The sequence below is a fragment of the Bombina bombina genome, chromosome 3 (assembly GCF_027579735.1).
Source record: "Bombina bombina isolate aBomBom1 chromosome 3, aBomBom1.pri, whole genome shotgun sequence".
Classification (NCBI taxonomy): Eukaryota; Metazoa; Chordata; class Amphibia; order Anura; family Bombinatoridae; genus Bombina; species Bombina bombina.
In genome coordinates, this window is record NC_069501.1 from 669528249 (window position 1) to 669551141 (window position 22893).

Genomic DNA, 22893 nt, shown 5'->3' on the forward strand with positions numbered 1-22893 from the left:
CATCCACTGCTTCCGCCTGGGGATCCCTGGATCTGGACAGATACCTGGGAAGCTTCTTGTTTAGATGAGAAGCCATCAAACCTATTTCTGGAAGTCCCCACATTTGAACAATCTGAAGAAATACCTCTGGGTGAAGAGACAATTCGCCCGGATGTAACGTTTTGCGACTGAGATAATCCGCTTCCCAATTGTCTATACCTGGGATATGAACTACAGAAATTAGACAGGAGCTGGATTCCACCCATACCAGTATTCAAGATACTTCTTTCATAGCCAGAGGACTGTGAGTCCCTCCTTAATGATTGATATATGCCACAGTTGTGACATTGTCCGTCTGAAAACAAATGAACGATTCTCTCTTCAGAAGAGGCCATGACTGAAGAGCTCTGAAAATTGCACGGAGTTCCAAAATATTGATTGGTAATCTCACCTCCTGAGATTCCCAAACCCCTTGTGCTGTCAGAGACCCCCAAACAGCTCCCCAACCTGTCAGACTTGCATCTGTTGAAATCACAGTCCAGGTTGGAAGAACAAAAGAAGCCCCCTGAACTAGACGATGGTGATCTGTCCACCACGTCAGAGAGTGTCGTACAATCGGTTTTAAAGATATCAATTGAGATATCTTTGTATAATCCCTGCACCACTGGTTCAGCATACAAAGCTGAAGAGGTCGCATGTGAAAACGAGCAAAGGGGATCACGTCCGATGCAGCAGTCATAAGACCTAGAATTTCCATGCATAAGGCTACCGAAGGGAATGATTGAGACTGAAGGTTTCGACAAGCTGAAACCAATTTTAGACGTCTCTGAGGAATCAATGAACTTTTCTGCAAATTGATCCTCCAACCATGATCTCGAAGAAACAATACAAGTCGATTCGTATGAGATTCTGCTAAATGTGAAGACTGAGCAAGTACCAAGATATCATCCAAATAAGGAAATACCACAATACCCTGTTCTCTGATTACAGACAGAAGGGCACCGAGAACCTTTGTAAAAATCCTTGGAGCTGTTGCTAGGCCAAACGGCAGAGCCACAAACTGGTAATGCTTGTCTAGGAAAGAGAATCTCAGAAACTGATAATTATCTGGATGAATCGGAATATGCAGATATGCATCCTGTAAATCTATTGTGGACATATAATGCCCTTGCTGAACAAAAGGCAGAATAGTCCTTATAGTTACCATTTTGAATGTTGGTATCCTTACATAATGATTCAATATTTTTAAATCCAGAACTGGTCTGAAGGAATTCTCCTTCTTTGGTACAATGAAGAGATTTGAGTAAAACCCCAGCCCCTGTTCCAGAACTGGAACTGGCATAATTACTCCAGCCAACTCTAGATCTGAAACACATTTCAGAAATGCTTGAGCCTTCGCTGGATTTACTGGGACACGGGAAAGAAAAAATCTTCTTGCAGGAGGCCTCATCTTGAAGCCTATTCTGTACCCTTCTGAAACAATGTTCTGAATCCAAAGATTGTGAATTGAATTGATCCAAATTTCTTTGAAAAAACGTAATCTGCCCCCTACCAGCTGGGCTGGAATGAGGGCCGCACCTTCATGTGGACTTGGGAGCTGGCTTTGGCTTTCTAAAGCGCTTGGATTTATTCCAGACTGGAGATGGTCTCCAAACTGGTACCGCTCCTGTAGGGGAAGGATCAGGCTTTTGTTCCTTATTGTGACGAAAGGAACGAAAACGATTATTAGACCTAAATTTACCTTTAGATTTTTTATCCTGTGGTAAAAAAGTTCCTTTCCCTCCAGTAACAGTTGAAATAATAGAATCCAACTGTGAACCAAATAATTTATTACCCTGGAAAGAAAGGGAAAGTAAAGTTGACTTAGAAGACATATCAGCATTCCAAGTCTTAAGCCATAAAGCTCTTCTAGCTAAAATAGCTAGAGACATATACCTGACATCAACCCTAATGATATCAAAGATGGCATCACAAATAAAATTATTAGCATGTTGAAGAAGATTAACAATGCTATGAGAATTATGATCTGTTACTTGTTGCGCTAAAGCTTCTAACCAAAAAGTTGAAGCTGCAGCAACATCCGCTAAAGATATAGCAGGTCTAAGAAGATTACCTGAACATAAGTAAGCTTTTCTTAGAAAGGATTCAATTTTCCTATCTAAAGGATCCTTAAAGGAAGTACTATCTGCCGTAGGAATAGTAGTACGCTTAGCAAGAGTAGAGATAGCCCCATCAACCTTAGGGATTTTGTCCCAAAACTCTAATCTGTCAGATGGCACAGGATATAATTGCTTAAAACGTTTAGAAGGAGTAAATGAATTACCCAAATTATTCCATTCCCTGGAGATTACTTCAGAAATAGCATCAGGGACAGGAAAAACTTCTGGAATAACTACAGGAGATTTAAAAACCTTATTTAAACGTTTAGATTTAGTATCAAGAGGACCAGAATCCTCTATTTCTAATGCAATTAAGACTTCTTTAAGCAAAGAACGAATAAATTCCATTTTGAACAAATATGAAGATTTATCAGCATCAACCTCTGAAACAGAATCCTCTGAACCAGAGGAATCATTATCAGAATCAGAATGACGATGTTCATTTAAAAATTCATCTGAAAAATGAGAAGTTTTAAAAGACCTTTTACGTTTACTAGAAGGAGGGATAACAGACATAGCCTTCTTAATGGATTTAGAAACAAAATCTCTTATGTTAACAGGAACACTCTGAGTATAGATGTTGATGGAACCACAACAGGTAATGTAACATTACTAAAGGAAATATTATCTGCATTAACAAGTTTGTCATGACATCCATTACAAACAACAGCTGGAGGAACAGATACCATAAGTTTACAGCAAATACACTTAACTTTGGTAGACCCAGCATCAGGCAGCGATTTTCCAGAAGTATCTTCTGACTCAGGGTCAATCTGGGACATCTTACAATATGTAATAGAAAAAACAACATATAAAGCAAAATTGGTCAAATTCCTTAAATGACAGTTTCAGGAATGGGAAAAAATGCCAGTGAACAAGCTTCTAGCAACCAGAAGCAATAAACAATGAGACTTAAAATAATGTGGAGACAATAATGACGCCCATATTTTTTAGCGCCAAAAAAGACGCCCACATTATTTGGCGCCTAAATGCTTTTGGCGCCAAAAATGACGCCAAATCCGGTAACGCCGACACTTTTGGCGCAAAAAAAACGTCAAAAATGACGCAACTTCCGGTGACAAGTATGACGCCGGAAATAACAAAGAAAATATTTTGCGCCAAAAAAGTCAGCGCCAAGAATGACGCAATAAAATTAAACATTTTCAGCCCCCGCGAGCCTAACAGCCCACAGGGAAAAAAGTCAAATTTTAAGGTAAGAAAAAAATTGATTATTCAAATGCATTATCCCAAATAATGAAACTGACTGTCTGAAATAAGGAATATTGAACATCCTGAATCAAGGCAAATAAATGTTTAAATACAAATATTTAGAACTTTATATAAAAGTGCCCAACCATAGCTTAGAGTGTCACAAAAATAACAGTAGAAAGCGAAACCAGTACTGAAACGAGAATCAGTAGAGGTAATGGTATATATAAGAGTATATCGTCGATCTGAAAAGGGAGGTAAGAGATGAATCTCTACGACCGATAACAGAGAACCTATGAAATAGACCCCGTAGAAGGAGATCATTGCATTCAAATAGGCAATACTCTCTTCACATCCCTCTGACATTCACTGCATGCTGAGAGGAAAACCGGGCTCCAACCTGCTGCGGAGCGCATATCAACGTAGAATCTAGCACAAACTTACTTCACCACCTCCACAGGAGGCAAAGTTTGTAAAACTGATTTGTGGGTGTGGTGAGGGGTGTATTTATAGGCATTTTGAGGTTTGGGAAACTTTGCCCCTCCTGGTAGGAATGTATATCCCATACGTCACTAGCTCATGGACTCTTGCTAATTACATGAAAGAAATATATATATAATAACTAGTATTTATATAGCGCCTTTCTCCCAGTGGGACTCAAACTCTTGAAGAGCTTTTTCAACGCTCGCTCTCGGAATTAACCAGATCGGCAGGTGAATAGTAATAGTTGTTATTATTAACAAATTTAATGGCACTCATTTGAGCGACCTCAGAAGGATGAAGGGCTGAGTTGACCCTACTGGGATTTGAACCTGTGACCTTTGGATCTTTGAACAGGCTTTTGTAGTCAGGGCATTTTGCCAATGCATCTTCCATCTTTCACATACACAATTCACATACACAAGAAATGTATGTGGATGATGGAAGTTGAGTTATGACATATGTGTATGTAATTATGTATGCTAGAATGCAACTCCCATCATTGTCATACATGATCGTTGCCTTACAGATATGGGTTTTCTGTATTTGTTTGTTTTTAAAAAAAAATCTGGAATAGTAAATTGTAAGAGCTAAAGGATAAATCGATTGTCTTATTCACTTGTATTTATTTTTTTATTTCCACACCCATGCAAAGTAATCAGAGTAATCGTATATTTCATTTTACTCACCAGCTCTCTGTTGCCTGACAGATTCGTCTCTCCTACTTGCGCTCCAGACACCTGTGACAACAGCCTCTGGAAGTAGTTTGTCCCAGACCTCCTTCTCCCAATTGTTAAAACGTACCGTCTTTGATATGGAGTGCATGATTGACATTTTCCGCTTGACCATCGCCCCCTGCAATCATAATTCCTAGAAATCAAATAAAAACATTTTTTTGGTTAGAAAATTAAAAAAAACATAATTTATGTAAGAACTTACCTGATAAATTCATTTCTTTCATATTAGCAAGAGTCCATGAGCTAGTGACGTATGGGATATACATTCCTACCAGGAGGGGCAAAGTTTCCCAAACCTCAAAATGCCTACAAATACACCCCTCACCACACCCACAATTCAGTTTAACGAATAGCCAAGAAGTGGGGTGATAAAAAAGTGCGAAAGCATATAAAATAAGGAATTGGAATAATTGTGCTTTATACAAAAATCATAACCACCACAAAAAAAGGGTGGGCCTCATGGACTCTTGCTAATATGAAAGAAATGAATTTATCAGGTAAGTTTTTACATAAATTATGTTTTCTTTCATGTAATTAGCAAGAGTCCATGAGCTAGTGACGTATGGGATAATGATTACCCAAGATGTGGATCTTTCCACGCAAGAGTCACTAGAGAGGGAGGGATAAAATAAAGACAGCCAATTCCTGCTGAAAATAATCCACACCCAAAATAAAGTTTAATGAAAAACATAAGCAGAAGATTCAAACTGAAACCGCTGCCTGAAGTACTTTTCTACCAAAAACTGCTTCAGAAGAAGAAAATACATCAAAATGGTAGAATTTAGTAAAAGTATGCAAAGAGAACCAAGTTGCTGCTTTGCAAATCTGATCAATCGAAGCTTCATTCCTAAACGCCCAGGAAGTAGAAACTGACCTAGTAGAATGAGCTGTAATCCTTTGAGGCGGAGTTTTACCCGACTCAACATAGGCAAGATGAATTAAAGATTTCAACCAAGATGCCAAAGAAATGGCAGAAGCTTTCTGGCCTTTTCTAGAACCGGAAAAGATAACAAATAAACTAGAAGTCTTTCGGAAAGACTTAGTAGCTTCAACATAATATTTCAAAGCTCTAACAACATCCAAAGAATGTAACGATTTCTCCTTAGAATTCTTAGGATTAGGACATAATGAAGGAACCACAATTTCTCTACTAATGTTGTTGGAATTCACAACTTTAGGTAAAAATTCAAAAGAAGTTCGCAACACTGCCTTATCCTGATGAAAAATCAGAAAAGGAGACTCACAAGAAAGAGCAGATAATTCAGAAACTCTTCTGGCAGAAGAGATTGCCAAAAGGAACAAAACTTTCCAAGAAAGTAATTTAATGTCCAATGAATGCATAGGTTCAAACAGAGGAGCTTGAAGAGCCCCTAGAACCAAATTCAAACTCCAAGGAGGAGAAATTGACTTAATGACAGGTTTTATACGAACCAAAGCTTGTACAAAACAATGAATATCAGGAAGATTAGCAATCTTTCTGTGAAAAAGAACAGAAAGAGCAGAGATTTGTCCTTTCAAGGAACTTGCGGACAAACCTTTATCTTAACCATCCTAAAGAAACTGTAAAATTCTTGGAATTCTAAAAGAATGCCAAGAAAAATGATGAGAAAGACACCAAGAAATATGTCTTCCAGACTCTATAATATATCTCTCTGGATACAGATTTACGAGCCTGTAACATAGTATTAATCACAGAGTCAGAGAAACCTCTTTGACTAAGAATCAAGCGTTCAATCTCCATACCTTTAAATTTAAGGATTTGAGATCCTGATGAAAAAAAGGACCTTGCGACAGAAGGTCTGGTCGTAGCGGAAGAGTCCACGGATGGCAAGAGGCCATCCGGACAAGATCCGCATACCAAAACCTGTGAGGCCATGCCGGAGCTACCAGCAGAACAAACGAGCATTCCTTCAGAATCTTGGAGATTACTCTTGGAAGAAGAACTAGAGGCGGAAAGATATAAGCAGGATGATACTTCCAAGGAAGTGATAATGCATCCACTGCTTCCGCCTGAGGATCCCGGGATCTGGACAGATACCTGGGAAGTTTCTTGTTTAGATGAGACGCCATCAGATCTATTTCTGGAAGCTCCCACATTTGAACAATCTGAAGAAATACCTCTGGGTGAAGAGACCATTCGCCCGGATGCAACGTTTGGCGACTGAGATAATCCGCTTCCCAATTGTCTATACCTGGGATATGAACCGCAGAGATTAGACAGGAGCTGGATTCCGCCCAAACCAGAATTCGAGATACTTCTTTCATAGCCAGAGGACTGTGAGTCCCTCCTTGATGATTGATGTATGCCACAGTTGTGACATTGTCTGTCTGAAAACAAATGAACGATTCTCTCTTCAGAAGAGGCCAAGACTGAAGAGCTCTGAAAATTGCACGGAGTTCCAAAATATTGATCGGTAATCTCACCTCCTGAGATTCCCAAACTCCTTGTGCCGTCAGAGATCCCCACACAGCTCCCCAACCTGTGAGACTTGCATCTGTTGAAATTACAGTCCAGGTCGGAAGCACAAAAGAAGCCCCCTGAATTAAACGATGGTGATCTGTCCACCACGTTAGAGAGTGTCGTACAATCGGTTTTAAAGATATTAATTGAGATATCTTTGTGTAATCCCTGCACCATTGATTCAGCATACAGAGCTGAAGAGGTCGCATGTGAAAACGAGCAAAGGGGATCGCGTCCGATGCAGCAGTCATAAGACCTAGAATTTCCATGCATAAGGCTACCGAAGGGAATGATTGTGACTGAAGGTTTCGACAAGCTGAAATCAATTTTAGACGTCTCTTGTCTGTTAAAGACAGAGTCATGGACACTGAATCTATCTGGAAACCCAGAAAGGTTACCCTTGTTTGAGGAATCAATGAACTTTTTGGTAAATTGATCCTCCAACCATGATCTTGAAGAAAGAACACAAGTCGATTCGTATGAAATTCTGCTAAATGTAAAGACTGAGCAAGTACCAAGATATCGCCCAAATAAGGAAATACCACAATACCCTGTTCTCTGATTACAGACAGAAGGGCACCGAGAACCTTTGTAAAAATTCTTGGAGCTGTAGCTAGGCCAAACGGCAGAGCCACAAACTGGTAATGCTTGTCCAGAAAAGAGAATCTCAGGAACTGATAATGATCTGGATGAATCGGAATATGCAGATAAGCATCCTGTAAATCTATTGTGGACATATAATGCCCTTGCTGAACAAAAGGCAAGATAGTCCTTACAGTTACCATTTTGAACGTTGGTATCCTTACATAACGATTCAATATTTTTAGATCCAGAACTGGTCTGAAGGAATTCTCCTTCTTTGGTACAATGAAGAGATTTGAATAAAACCCCATCCCCTGTTCCAGAACTGGAACTGGCATAATTACTCCAGCCAACTCTAGATCTGAAACACAATTCAGAAATGCTTGAGCTTTCACTGGATTTACTGGGACACGGGAAAGAAAAAATCTCTTTGCAGGAGGTCTCATCTTGAAACCAATTCTGTACCCTTCTGAAACAATGTTCTGAATCCAAAGATTGTGAACAGAATTGATCCAAATTTCTTTGAAAAAACATAACCTGCCCCCTACCAGCTGAGCTGGAATGAGGGCTGCACCTTCATGTGGACTTAGAAGCAGGCTTTGCCTTTCTAGAAGGCTTGGATTTATTCCAGACTGGAGATGGTTTCCAAACTGAAACTGCTCCTGAGGATGAAGGATCAGGCTTTTGTTCTTTGTTGAAACGAAAGGAACGAAAACGATTATTAGCCCTGTTTTTACTCTTAGATTTTTTATCCTGTGGTAAAAAAGTTCCTTTCCCACCAGTAACAGTTGAGATAATGGAATCCAACTGAGAACCAAATAATTTGTTACCCTGGAAAGAAATGGAAAGTAGAGTTGATTTAGAAGCCATATCAGAATTCCAAGTTTTAAGCCATAAAGCTCTTCTAGCTAAAATAGCTAGAGACATAAACCTGACATCAACTCTGATAATATCAAAAATGGCATCACAGATAAAATTATTAGCATGCTGAAGAAGAATAATAATATTATGAGAATCATGATCTGTTACTTGTTGTGCTAAAGTCTCCAACCAAAAAGTTGAAGCTGCAGCAACATCAGCCAAAGATATAGCAGGTCTAAGAAGATTACCTGAACACAGATAAGCTTTTCTTAGAAAGGATTAAATTTTCCTATCTAAAGGATCTTTAAACGAAGTACCATCTGACGTAGGAATAGTAGTACGTTTAGCAAGGGTAGAAATAGCCCCATCAACTTTAGGGATTTTGTCCCAAAATTCTAATCTGTCAGACGGCACAGGATATAATTGCTTAAAACGTTTAGAAGGAGTAAATGAATTACCCAATTTATCCCATTCTCTGGAAATTACTTCAGAAATAGCATTAGGAACAGGAAAAACTTCTGGAATAACCACAGGAGATTTAAACACCTTATCTAAACGTTTAGAATTAGTATCAAGAGGACCAGAATCCTCTATTTCTAAAGCAATTAGTACTTCTTTAAGTAAAGAACGAATAAATTCCATTTTAAATAAATATGAAGATTTATCAGCATCAATCTCTGAGACAGAATCCTCTGAACCAGAAGAGTCATCAGAATCAGAATGATGATGTTCATTTAAAAATTCATCTGTAGAGAGAGAAGTTTTAAAAGATTTTTTATGTTTACTAGAAGGAGAAATAACAGACATAGCCTTCTTGATGGATTCTGAAACAAAATCTCTTATATTATCAGGAACATTCTGCACCTTAGATGTTGAGGGAACTGCAACAGGCAATGGTACATTACTAAAGGAAATATTATCTGCTTTAACAAGTTTGTCATGACAATTAATACAAACAACAGCCGGAGGAATAGCTACCAAAAGTTTACAGCAGATACACTTAGCTTTGGTAGTTCCAGCACTAGACAGCGATTTTCCTGAAGTATCTTCTGACTCAGATGCAACGTGAGACATCTTGCAATATGTAAGAGAAAAAACAACATATAAAGCAAAATTGATCAAATTCCTTAAATGACAGTTTCAGGAATGGGAAAAAATGCCAATAAACAAGCTTCTAGTAACCAGAAGCAAATAAAAAATGAGACTGAAATAATGTGGAGACAAAAGCGACGCCCATATTTTTTGGCGCCAAATAATACGCCCACATTGTTTGGCGCCTAAATGCTTTTTGGCGCCAAAAAGGACGCCACATCCGGAACGCCGACATTTTTGGCGCAAAAGGACGTCAAAAAATGACGCAACAGAAAAGATTTTTTGCGCCAAAAAAGTCCGCGCCAAGAATGACGCAATAAAATGAAGCATTTTCAGCCCCCGCGAGCCTAACAGCCCACAGGGAAAAAAAGTCAAATTTTTAAGGTAAGAAAAAATGATTGATTCAAACGCATTATCCCAAATATGAAACTGACTGTCTGAAAATAAGGAATGTTGAACATTCTGAGTCAAGGCAAATAAATGTTTGAATACATATATTTAGAACTTTATAAATAAAGTGCCCAACCATAGCTTAGAGTGTCACAGAAAATAAGATTTACTTACCCCAGGACACTCATCTACATGTTTGTAGAAAGCCAAACCAGTACTGAAACGAAAATCAGCAGAGGTAATGGTATATAAATAAGAGTATATCGTCGATCTGAAAAGGGAGGTAAGAGATGAATCTCTACGACCGATAACAGAGAACCTATGAAATAGACCCCGTAGAAGGAGATCACTGCATTCAAATAGGCAATACTCTCCTCACATCCCTCTGACATTCACTGCACGCTGAGAGGAAAACCGGGCTCCAACTTGCTGCGGAGCGCATATCAACGTAGAATCTAGCACAAACTTACTTCACCACCTCCATAGGAGGCAAAGTTTGTAAAACTGAATTGTGGGTGTGGTGAGGGGTGTATTTGTAGGCATTTTGAGGTTTGGGAAACTTTGCCCCTCCTGGTAGGAATGTATATCCCATACGTCACTAGCTCATGGACTCTTGCTAATTACATGAAAGAAATAAAAAATTAGAAAAACTATAATGACTTTATTTGAAAATAAGGATTTCTTACAGTTTGCATCTGATTCTTAACATCAAAAGAATACCAGCGGAGCTATTGGAAATTACTGATAGTGCCTGACCTGTACCCCGGATTTTTAGAGTTTTCAATAGTTATATTATAAAGATGGATTGATTAATAGAAATATATATATATATATATATATATATATATATATATATATATATTCACAGGTTATAATTGTTGTTTTATATGCATGTAAGATTTAGGTATGTAACAAATAAATATATTTTTTTAAAAGTTAGTACAGTGTTTGCTTATCTGTTATACATTGAATTGGACAATAAAGTCAAAATAAAGTTTTATGATTCTGAATGAAATAGATCAGGTAATTGGAAATGTTAACGGACATAAAAAGAAAACCAAATATTTTTCATGATTCAGATAGAGGATATAATTTTCAATAAATTTCGAATTTACTTCTATTTTCTAATTTATTTCATTCTCTTGGTATCATTTATTGAAGGAGCAGCAATGCACTAATGGTTTCTAACAAAACACATGGGTGAGCCAATCAAAATTGAAATATATGTACAGTATATGCAGCCACCAATCAACAGCTAGAAAATAGCTTCTCTGCTGCTCCAAAGCTTGCCTAGAAAAACATTTCAACAAATGATAACAAGAGAAGGAAGATAATTACATAATATAAGTTATTTGGAAAGTTATTTAATTACAATTGAATTATCTATATGAATCATGGAAGAAACATGTTGGTTCATGTCCTTTTAAGTCAATTAATTTTATAATTTACTTCATTTATCTAAATTTACAGTCTTTTTATGTAATAACTTCCTGAGCATGTGCAGAAGCTCACAGGGTATATACATATATATATAGTATATATAGTATAGTATATAGTACATATATATATATTCTGTGATTGGATGATATCTGTCACATAATATAGGGGACGATAAACAAAAAATTGGTATAAAAAAATTATATACATTTTAATTAAGTGTTAGAATTGCATTGTATTTTTATTAGCCACTTCTTAATTATGTTATTTATTAAACTGCATGAGCGGTCCTTTAATAATACAATATTTATATTATAAGGACAGGTATGTTTGGCTGATGCAGTCATGCGCATACTAGAAAGTGAGACTGCAGCACGAGAAAAACATACCTGGCCTTAAAAAAAATTACAACCAACACTGAATGTGCAGTGGAGAGTAGAGGAAACTGTGCGAGAAAAGCATGAGGACGGCGCTGCTCAAAGTAATTTTGATAATATACATAAATTGAAAAGTATAAAAAAAATTATAACTGAATATTTAAAGGCACACTGAAACCAAGTTTTTTCTTTCACGATTCAGGTAGAGCATGCAATTTTAAGAAAATGTCTAATTTACTCCTATTATCTTTTTTTCTTTAGTCTCCTTGGATCTTTATTTGAAAAAAGTAAATTTATGCTTACCCGATAAATTAATTTCTTTTACGATATGACGAGTCCACGGATTTCATCCTTACTTGTGGGATATTAACCTCCTGCTAACAGGAAGTGGCAAAGAGCACCACAGCAGAGCTGTATATATATAGCCCCTCCCTTCCCCTCCACCCCCAGTCATTCGACCAAAGGTTAAGGAAGAGAAAAGGAAAGGCTAAAAGGTGCAGAGGTGACTGAAGTTTACAAAAAATAAATCTGTCTTAAAAGAACAGGGTGGGCCGTGGACTCGTCATATCGCAAAAGAAATTAATTTATCAGGTAAGCATAAATTTACTTTTCTTTTACAAAGATATGACGAGTCCACGAATTTCATCCTTACTTGTGGGATACCAATACCAAAGCAATAGGACACGGATGAAAGGGAGGGACAAGACAGGAACCTAAACGGAAGGCACCACTGCTTGAAAAACCTCTCTCCCAAAAACAGCCTCAGAAGAAGCAAAAGTATCAAATTTGGAAAATTTGGAAAAAGTATGAAGGGACGACCAAGTCGCAGCCTTACAAATCTGTTCAACAGATGCATCGTTTTTAAAAGCCCATGTGGAAGCCACAGCCCTAGTAGAATGAGCCGTAATTCTTTCAGGAGGCTGCTGTCCAGCAGTCTCATATGCCAGGCGAATGATATTTCTCAGCCAAAAAGAAAGAGAGGTAGCCGTAGCTTTCTGACCCCTACGCTTTCCAGAATAAACAATGAATAATGAAGATGATTGATGGAAATCCTTAGTTGCCTGTAAGTAAAACTTTAAGGCATGGACCACGTCCAGATTATGTAACAGACGCTCCTTAGAAGAAGGATTAGGGCACAAGGAAGGAACAACAATTTCCTGATTAATATTCTTATTGGAAACAACCTTGGGAGGAAACCCAGGTTTGGTACGTAAAACCACCTTATCAGAATGAAATATGAGATAAGGCGAATCACACTGTAATGCTGAAAGCTCAGAAACTCTTCGAGCAGAAGAAATAGCAACCAAAAACAGAACTTTCCAAGATAATAATTTAATATCTATGGAATGCATAGGTTCAAACGGAACCCCTTGAAGAACTCGAAGAACTAAATTTAAACTCCAGGGAGAAATAATTGGTCTAAAAACAGGCTTAATTCTAGAAAGAGCCTGACAAAAAGACTGAACATCTGGCACATCTGCCAAACGTTTGTGAAACAAAATTGACAACGCATAAATGTGTCCCTTTAAGGAACTTGCTGATAACCCTTTCTCCAATCCTTCTTGGAGAAAAGACAGAATCCTAGGAATCCTAACTTTACTCCATGAGTAACCCTTGGATTCACACCAATAAAGATATTTACGCCATATCTTATGATAGATTTTTCTAGTGACAGGCTTCCTAGCCTGTATCAAAGTACTGATAACTGAATCAGAGAATCCTTGCTTCGATAAAATCAAGCGTTCAATCTCCACGCAGTCAGCTGCAGAGAAATTAGATTTGGATGTTGGAAAGGACCTTGAATGAGAAGGTCCTGTCTCAAAGGAAGTTTCCACGGTGGCAGAGAGGACATGTCCACTAGATCCGCATACCAAGTCCTGCATGGCCACGCAGGCTCTATCAGGATAACTGAAGCTCTCTCCTGTTTGATTCGAGCAATCACGCGTGGAAGGAGAGGAAACGGTGGAAACACATAAGCTAGGCTGAACGACCAAGGCACTGCCAAAGCATCTATTAGTTCGGCCTGAGGATCCCTCGACCGGGATTCGTATCTTGGAAGCTTGGCATTCTGTCGAGATGCCATCAGATCCAATTCTGGTCTGCCCCATCGGAGAATCAATGACGCAAATACCTCCGGGTGGAGTTCCCACTCCCCCGGATGAAAAGTCTGTCGACTTAGAAAATCCACTTCCCAATTTTCTACTCCTGGGATGTAGATTGCTGGCAGATGACAAGAGTGGGCTTCCGCCCAACGGATTATCTTGGATACCTCTCTCATCGCTAAGGGACTCCTTGTTCCCCCCTGATGATTGATATAGGTCACAGTCGTGATGTTGTCCGACTGGAATCTGATGAATTTGGCCGAAACCAACTGAGTCCATGCCTGAAGCGTATTGAATATTGCTCTCAGTTCCAGAATATTGATTGGAAGGCAAACACCCTGAGCCTTCAGGGAATTCCAGACTGCACCCCAGCCCAGAAGGCTGGTGTCCATTGTCACTATCACCCACGAGGGTCTGCGGAAACACGTCCCCTGGGACGATGATCCAGCGACAACCACCAAAGAAAAGAGTCTCTGGTTTCTTGGTCTAGATTAATCTGAGGACATAAATCCACATAATCCCCATTCCACTGTCCGAGCATGCACAGCTGCAGCAGTCTGAGATGAAGGCGAGCAAACTGAATGATGTCCATTGCCGCTACCATTAATCCAATTACCTCCATACACTGAGCCACTGATGGCCGAGGAATGGACTGAAGTGCTCGGCAAGTATTTAGAATCTTTGATTTTCTGACCTCTGTCAGAAATATTTTCAAACTGAAACAGCTGCCTGAAGTACTTTTCTACCAAAAACTGCTTCAGAAGAAGAAAACACCTCAAAATGGTAGAATTTAGTAAAAGTATGCAAAGAAGACCAAGTTGCTGCTTTGCAAATCTGATCAACCGAAGCTTCATTCCTAAATGCCCAGGAAGTAGAAACTGACCTAGTAGAATGAGCTGTAATCCTTTGAGGCGGAGTTTTACCCGACTCGACATAAGCATGATGAATTAAAGATTTCAACCAAGATGCCAAAGAAATGGCAGAGGCCTTCTGACCTTTCCTAGAACCGGAAAAAATAACGAATAGACTAGAAGTCTTTCGGAAATTCTTAGTAGCTTCAACATAATATTTCAAAGCTCTAACTACATCCAAAGAATGCAATGATCTCTCCTTAGAATTCTTAGGATTAGGACACAATGAAGGAACCACAATTTCTCTACTAATGTTGTTAGAATTCACAACCTTAGGCAAAAATTTTGAAGAAGTTCGCAACACCGCCTTATCCTGATGAAAAAAATTGATTTATTCATATGCATTATCCCAAATATGAAACTGACTGTCTGAAATAAGGAACGTTGAACATCCTGAGTCAAGGCAAATAAATGTTTGAACACATATATTTAGAACTTTATATAAAAGTGCCCAACCATAGCTTAGAGTGTCACAGAAAATAAGACTTACTTACCCCAGGACACTCATCTACATGTAGTAGAAAGCCAAACCAGTACTGAAACGAGAATCAGTAGAGGTAATGGTATATATAAGAGTATATCGTCGATCTGAAAAGGGAGGTAAGAGATGAATCTCTACGACCGATAACAGAGAACCTATGAAATAGACCCCGTAGAAGGAGATCATTGAATTCAAATAGGCAATACTCTCCTCACATCCCTCTGACATTCACTGCACGCTGAGAGGAAAACCGGGCTCCAACCTGCTGCGGAGCACATATCAACGTAGAATCTAGCACAAACTTACTTCACCACCTCCATAGGAGGCAAAGTTTGTAAAACTGATTTGTGGGTGTGGTGAGGGGTGTAATTATAGGCATTTTGAGGTTTGGGAAACTTTGCCCCTCCTGGTAGGAATGTATATCCCATACGTCACTAGCTCATGGACTCTTGCTAATTACATGAAAGAAAGGGTGGGCCTCATGGACTCTTGCTAATATGAAAGAAATGAATTTATCAGGTAAGTTCTTACATAAATTATGTTTTCTTTCATGTAATTGGCAAGAGTCCATGAGCTAGTGACGTATGGGATAGCAATACCCAAGATGTGGAACTTCCACGCAAGAGTCACTAGAGAGGGAGGGATAAAATAAAGACAGCCAATTCCGCTGAAAAATTAATCCACTACCCAAATCAAAAGTTTCAATTTTTATAATGAAAAATACTGAAATTATAAGCAGAAGAATCAAACTGAAACAGCTGCCTAAAGTACTATTCTACCAAAAACTGCTTCTGAAGGAAGAGAAAACATCAAAATGGCAGAATTTAGTAAAAGTATGCAAAGAAGACCAAGTCATTGCTTTGCAAATCTGATCAACAGAAGCTTCATTCTTAAAAGTCCAGGAAGTAGAAAACTGACTTAGTAGAATGAGCCGTAATCCTCTGAGGCGGGGATTAACCCGACTCCAAATAAGCATGATGAATCAAAAGCTTTAACCAAGATGCCAAAGAAATGGCAGAAGCTTTCTGACCTTTCCTAAAACCAGAAAAGATAACAAATAGACTAGAAGTATGTCTGAAATCTGAGTAGCTTCAACATAATATTTCAAAACTCACATCCAAAGAATGTAAGAATCTTACCAAAGAATTCTTAGGATTAGGACACAAGGAAGGGACTATAATTCCTCTACTAATGTTGTTAGAATTCACAACTTTAAGTAAAAATTGAAATGAGGACAGCAAAAACCACCTTATCCTGATGAAAAATCAGAAAAAGGAGATTCACAAGAAAGAACAGATAATTCAAAAACTGTTCTAGCTGAAGAAATGTCTAAAAAGAACAATACTTTCCATGAAAGTAATTAATGTCCAAAGAAAGCATATGCTCAAACAGAAGAGCCTGTAAAGCCTTCAGAATCAAATTAAGACTCCAAGGAGGAGAAATTGGCTTAATGACAGGCTTGACACGAACCAAAGCCTGAACAAAACAATGAATATCAGAAAGATTTAGCAATTCTTCCTGTGAAACAGCACCAGAAAAACAGAGATTTGTCCTTTCAAGGAACATGCAGACAAAACCTTATGAAGAAACTATAAAATCCTATGAATTCTAAAAGAATGCCAAGAGAATTCATAAGAAGAGCATCATGAGATGTAAATCTTCCAAACTCGATAATAAATCCTACTAGACAAAGATTTACGAGCCTGCAACATAGTATTAATCACTGAGTCAGAGAAACTTCTATGACTAAGTACTAAGCGTTAAATTTTCATACCATCAAATTAATAATTTGAATTCCTGATGAAAAAAACGAATGTTAAGATATAAGGTCTGGCCTTAATGGAAGTAACCAAGATTGGCAACTGAACATCCGAACAAGAACCATATACCAAAACCTGTGTGGCCATGCTGGAGCCACCAGCCACACCAAAGATTGTTTTCTGATGATTTTGAAAATCACTCTTAAAAGAAAAACCAGAGATGAAAAAATATAGGCAGATTGATAATTCCAAGGAAGTGTCAATGCATACACTACTTCCGCCTGAGGATCCCCGGACCTGAATAGGCCCCTGGGAAGTTCCTTGTTTAGATAAGATGCCAACAGATCTATTTCTGAAATCACATCTGAAAAATTGAAAAACATATCTGGGTAAAGAGACCATTCTCCCGGATGTAAAGCTTGATTAACAGAGATAATCCGCTTCCCAATTGTCTATACCGGGGGAAAAAAACACAGAAATTAGATAGGAGTTGGATTTAGCCCAAGCAAATATCCGAGATACTTCTGTCACAGCCTAAGGACTGATAGTCCCACCCTGATGATTGACATACGCCACAGTTGTGACATTGTCTGTCTGAAAAAACAATAAACGTCTCTTCTTCCAAAATATCAAATGGTAATCTCGCCTCCTGAGATTTCCAAAACCCCTTGTGCTGACAGAGATCCTCAGACAGCCTCCCAACCTAAAAGACTCGCATCTGTAGAGATCATGGTCCAGGTTGAAAGAACCGAAGAGACCTGTAGAACTAAATGATGGTGATCTTAACAACCGAATCAAAGATAGTTAAAAGATAGTTGAAGATAGGATTCAAAGATATAAAAAGTGATATCCTAGAATCCCTGCACCATTATTCAGCATAAGAAACTGGAAAGGTTTCCTATGAAATGAGCAAAGGGAATTGAATCCAATGCTGCAGCCATGAAACCTAAAACTTCCATGCAAATATAGCAACTTGAAGGAAATAATAGAGACTGAAGGTTCCGACAAACGGAACCCAATAAACTTGTCACTTGTCTGTTAGAGACAAAAACATTGACACAATCTATCTGGAAACCTAAAAAAGGTGACCCTTGTGTGAGGAATCAAGGAGCTTTTGATAAAAAGAACCTCTAACCATGTCTTGAAGAAACAACAAAGTTGAATTGTATCAGATTCCACAGAACGAAAAGACTGAGCCAGTACCACGATACTGTCCAAATAAGGAACACTGAGAACCTTGAAAAGATTCTTAGAGCTGTCGCCAGACCAGAAGGAAAAGCAACAAATTGGTAATGCTTGTAAAAAAAGAGAATCTCAGAAAATAAAAATAATCTGAATGAAAACAGAAAATGAAGATATGCATCTATTGTATCTATTGTAAACAAATAATGCCATCACTGACCAAAAAGGCAGAATAGACCATATAAACACCATTCTAAAAGATGGTACACTTATATGACAATTCAAAAAGATTTTCTATCTTTGGAACAATGAATAGTCCTGAATAAAACCCCAAAACCCAGTTCTAAAATGAAACTGGAATAAATACCCCAGAAAACTCCAGGTCTGAGCAGCGCTTGAGCCCCAACGGGTGACCAGCCGCACTTCACCAGTACCCAAAACATATAGGTCTGAAACACACTTCAGGAAAGCTGGAATACGATACTGAATAGCTGGAATAGCTGGAATACGATAGAGAAAAAAGACTTCTCACAGACGGTTTTACTCTGAATCCTATTCTGTACCCAAAGTCTAAGAAGTTTGGACCGAATAGAACGAAACAAATTTCAAAAAAGTCTTAACCTGCCCCTTACCAGCCAAGCTGGAATAAGAACTGCACCTACATGCAAATTTTAGGGAGCTGACTTTGAACTTTTAAAAGGCTTAATTGAATGAAGAAAAAAACTTCCAATTATAAACATGTTACTTGGGGAAGAATTCAGGATTCCGTTCCTTAGTAAGAACAGAAAACTAATATAAGCTTAAAATTTTAGTCTTAGAACTCAATCTTGAAGCCCAGAGTAACAGTTAAAGAATTGAATCCAATTATGAACCAAATAATTGATTATCTTGGAAAAAAAGAAATATGGATTTTAGAAATCAAATTAGCATTCCAAGATTTAAATCACAAAGTTCTTCTAGCTAAAATAGCTAAAGACATAGATTAAACCTCATTTGCGAAAATATTTAATAAAATGACAACACAAATGAAATTATTAGCATGTTAATCAAGTTAAAGGACCAGTCAACACACTGGACTTGCACAATCAACAAATGCAAGATAACAAGACAATGCAATAGCACTTAGTCTGAACTTCAAAGATTTTGTCCTTTCAACAATGCTAAACAAATCATAATCCGATACTTGATCTTAAAGTATCCAACCAGAAAGATGAAGCAATTGCAACAAAAAAATGAGACTTAAATAATGTGAAAAAAGTGGCGCTAAGTATGACGCCCACATTTTTTGGCGCCAAGTATGACACCCACATTTTTTGGCGCCAAGAATGACGCCCACATATTTTGGTGCAAAAAAACGTCTAACACACATGCGTCAAAAAATGACGCAACCATGAACAAACTTCCGGCGTCAACGGAAATGACAAAAATTTTGCGCCAAAAAAGTTCACGCCAAAAATGACGCAATAAATTAAAGCATTTTCTGCCCTCGCGAGCCTAACAGCCCGCAAGGAAAAAAGTCAATTTGAATATTTTTAAGGTAAGAAAAAATATTAATTCATAAGCATTTTCCAAAAAAATGAAACTGACAGTCTGAAAGAAGGAATACTGAATATCCTGAATCATGGCAAATATAAGTTTAAAACATATATTTAAAACTTTACATATAAAGTGCCCAACCATAGCTTAGAGTGTCATAAATAAAATAAGACTTACTTACCCTAAGACACTCATCTACATATAGTAGATAGCCAAACCAGTACTGAAACGAGAATCAGCAGAGGTAATGGTATATAAGAGTATATCGTCGATCTGAAAAGGGAGGTAGGAGAAGAAATCTCTACGACCGATAACAGAGAACCTATGAAATAGATCCCCTAGAGGAAGACCATTGTATTCAAATAGGCAATACTCTCTTCTCCTCCCTCTGACATTCACTGCACTCTGAGAGGAAAACCGGGCTTCAGCCTGCTGCGAAGCACATATCAACGTAGAATCTAGCACAAACTTACTTCACCACCTCCATGGGAGGCAAAGTTTGTAAAACTGAATTGTGGGTGTGGTGAGGGGTGTATTTATAGGCATTTTAAGGTTTGGGAAACTTTGCCCCTCCTGGTAGGAATGTATATCCCATACGTCACTAGCTCATGGACTCTTGCTAATTACATGAAAGAAATATCAGTTTACACAAAAATACCCTCTGCACCTCGCCACAGCTTCAGCTGTGGTGCCTACCTGCCCCCAGGGTACTTCGGAATGATTAGCCAACACTCCAGGCCAGAGACTACTGTCCAGGAGCAACCGGATTTACTGCTTGCTGCTTCTCTGTCAGAAGGAAGTGCGCATCTGAGTGTGCAAAAACAAGCCCCGCCCCTTATGGCCGATGTCGGAGTAGGCCCAAACACAACCGCATGGAGAAGCGGTTTTGCACACAAGCTAAGTGGAACACAAAAACACCCCAAACACATCCCAGCAAGTCATGCTGGATATATAATAAAAAATAGCTCAATCGTTTTACTGCCATATCGATTTACTGCCTTTATGCCTCTCCCATAGTGTCATATCATGCCCTTATGTCACTTAGAAATATAAAAACTAGAAACTCCAGTAACACCCCTCTGTATAATATGTCTACTGCTTACCCCATTCCCAACAGGGAAATAAATGCCAGCCAGTTCTGATATTTCAAGTCTCTTCAGAAATAAAAGGCTGCACATACCTTAATGCTGCTTGAAGCATGAAACCGTTCTCCACACTGAAGATGTCCTTATGTTACCTTCAGAAGTCTTGTGGGAACCAACGTGGATCTTAGTTACAACTGCTAAGATCATCAACCTCAGGGCTGAGGAAAATAGTACACACCGGTTCCATATAAAATAAAAACTTTTTGATTGAAGAAAATAAAACTAACACCTCACTTAACCTTTTCCTAGTATAACACAGGCAAAGAGAATGACTGGGGGTGGAGGGGAAGGGATGGGCTTTATATACAGCTCTGCTGTGGTGCTCTTTGCCACTTCCTGTTAGCAGGAGGTTAATATCCCACAAGTAAGGATGAAATCCGTGGACTCGTCATATCTTTGTAAAAGAAAGCAGGAATGTAAAGCTTACAAACTGGACCAATTTTTGGTTCAGCATCTTGGATAGCGATTGCTGATTGGTGGCAACATTTAGCCAACAATCATCAAGCACTACCCAGGTACTGACCCAAGGATGGGCTGGCTCATAGGCTTACATTCATTCTTTTTCAAATAAAGATAGTTACCAAGGGGTTAATTTATCAAGCTCCATGCCCCTGAGGCTCGCCGGAAAATTTATGAAGCAGCTGTCATTTATCGATGTGCGGCGGACATGATATGCTACATCGTATCATGTCCCCTCGCACATTAATACATTGACCCCCAAGAGAACACAGAAAATTTGATAATAGGAGCAAATTAGAAAGTTGCTTAAAATTGATGCTCTATCGGAATCATGAAAGAAATAAGTTGGGTTCAGTGTCCCTTTACGTTGGAATCTGACTTTGTGCCCCATAAAGTTGGTTAAAGTTTATTCCTTTATTTAAAAATCATGAGAAGACAAATATATATAATCCAAAAAATGAATATATTTGGTCTTGGTTGGCCAAAGTTTCCATCTTTAATTCTGGAAGGAATAAAAAAGCCCTTAAATGGATAATAAACATTAAACACAAAATGTTTATTTCAAGATAGAGATTAAAATTTAACCAATTATATTATTTAAATAAAACTCTTTTTATTTTGTTCCAGGCTCACTCATCGCTATACCTATAAAGAAAACTGTTGGATCAGATGTGTAGTAGGTCAGGTACTTCGAAATATTCTCAAACAGAGTCATTTCCAAAAGTATAATTCCTGACCCATGATCTACTTGCCTCCCAACTTTGCTGTAAAATCTTCCTATGCTGTGAATTAAACACACCTAAACCAAGACAGCTAATAACACCGGACAACTGAACGTGTTGTACTGACCCTTGCACCGGAACTCATCAAAAGTGGTGAAATTTAGCCGCCATTCATCACAACTGAACGCTCAGGAACAGATTCTCTGTCTGTAGTGCTATTTTGGATACAACAACCTACTAAGGTACTTTGCTTACAATCGCTATAATAAAGACAGTTGGATCAGATGTGTAGTAGGTCAGGTACTTCGAACAATTCACACAAAATCTGAGTAGTATCTATAAGTATAATCCCTGACCCTTGATCTACTTGCCTCCCAACTCCACTTTATACTTGTATTCCTACTGTGAATCAATACATCACATCTAAGGACATTATACCAAAATCATTGAAAGTGCCAATACGTAACCTCAGTTCATAAGAACCGAACACACAGGAATAGAGTTTCCATCAGCTCTGCTAAACCTGATACAATATTTCACAAAACATCCGGATCTGAGACTGTTACACTAAATCCAACAAAACATCTATAATTGGAATCAGAGACGATAACAAATTAGCTACAAAAGATCTCTGACTAACCTTCCACAACGAACTATATACTAAATCTTCACTCAATATCAGTTTTGAGAGTCCCGATCCATTCGGCTATTAATTATTCTAAAATAATTAATTATTCTAAGATACTTTTACCAATTATACGTATTTACTATATTTCATGTTGAATATTTTGCTATTTTTAGGTTAAACTATCATATATTAGTTTTGTTCAT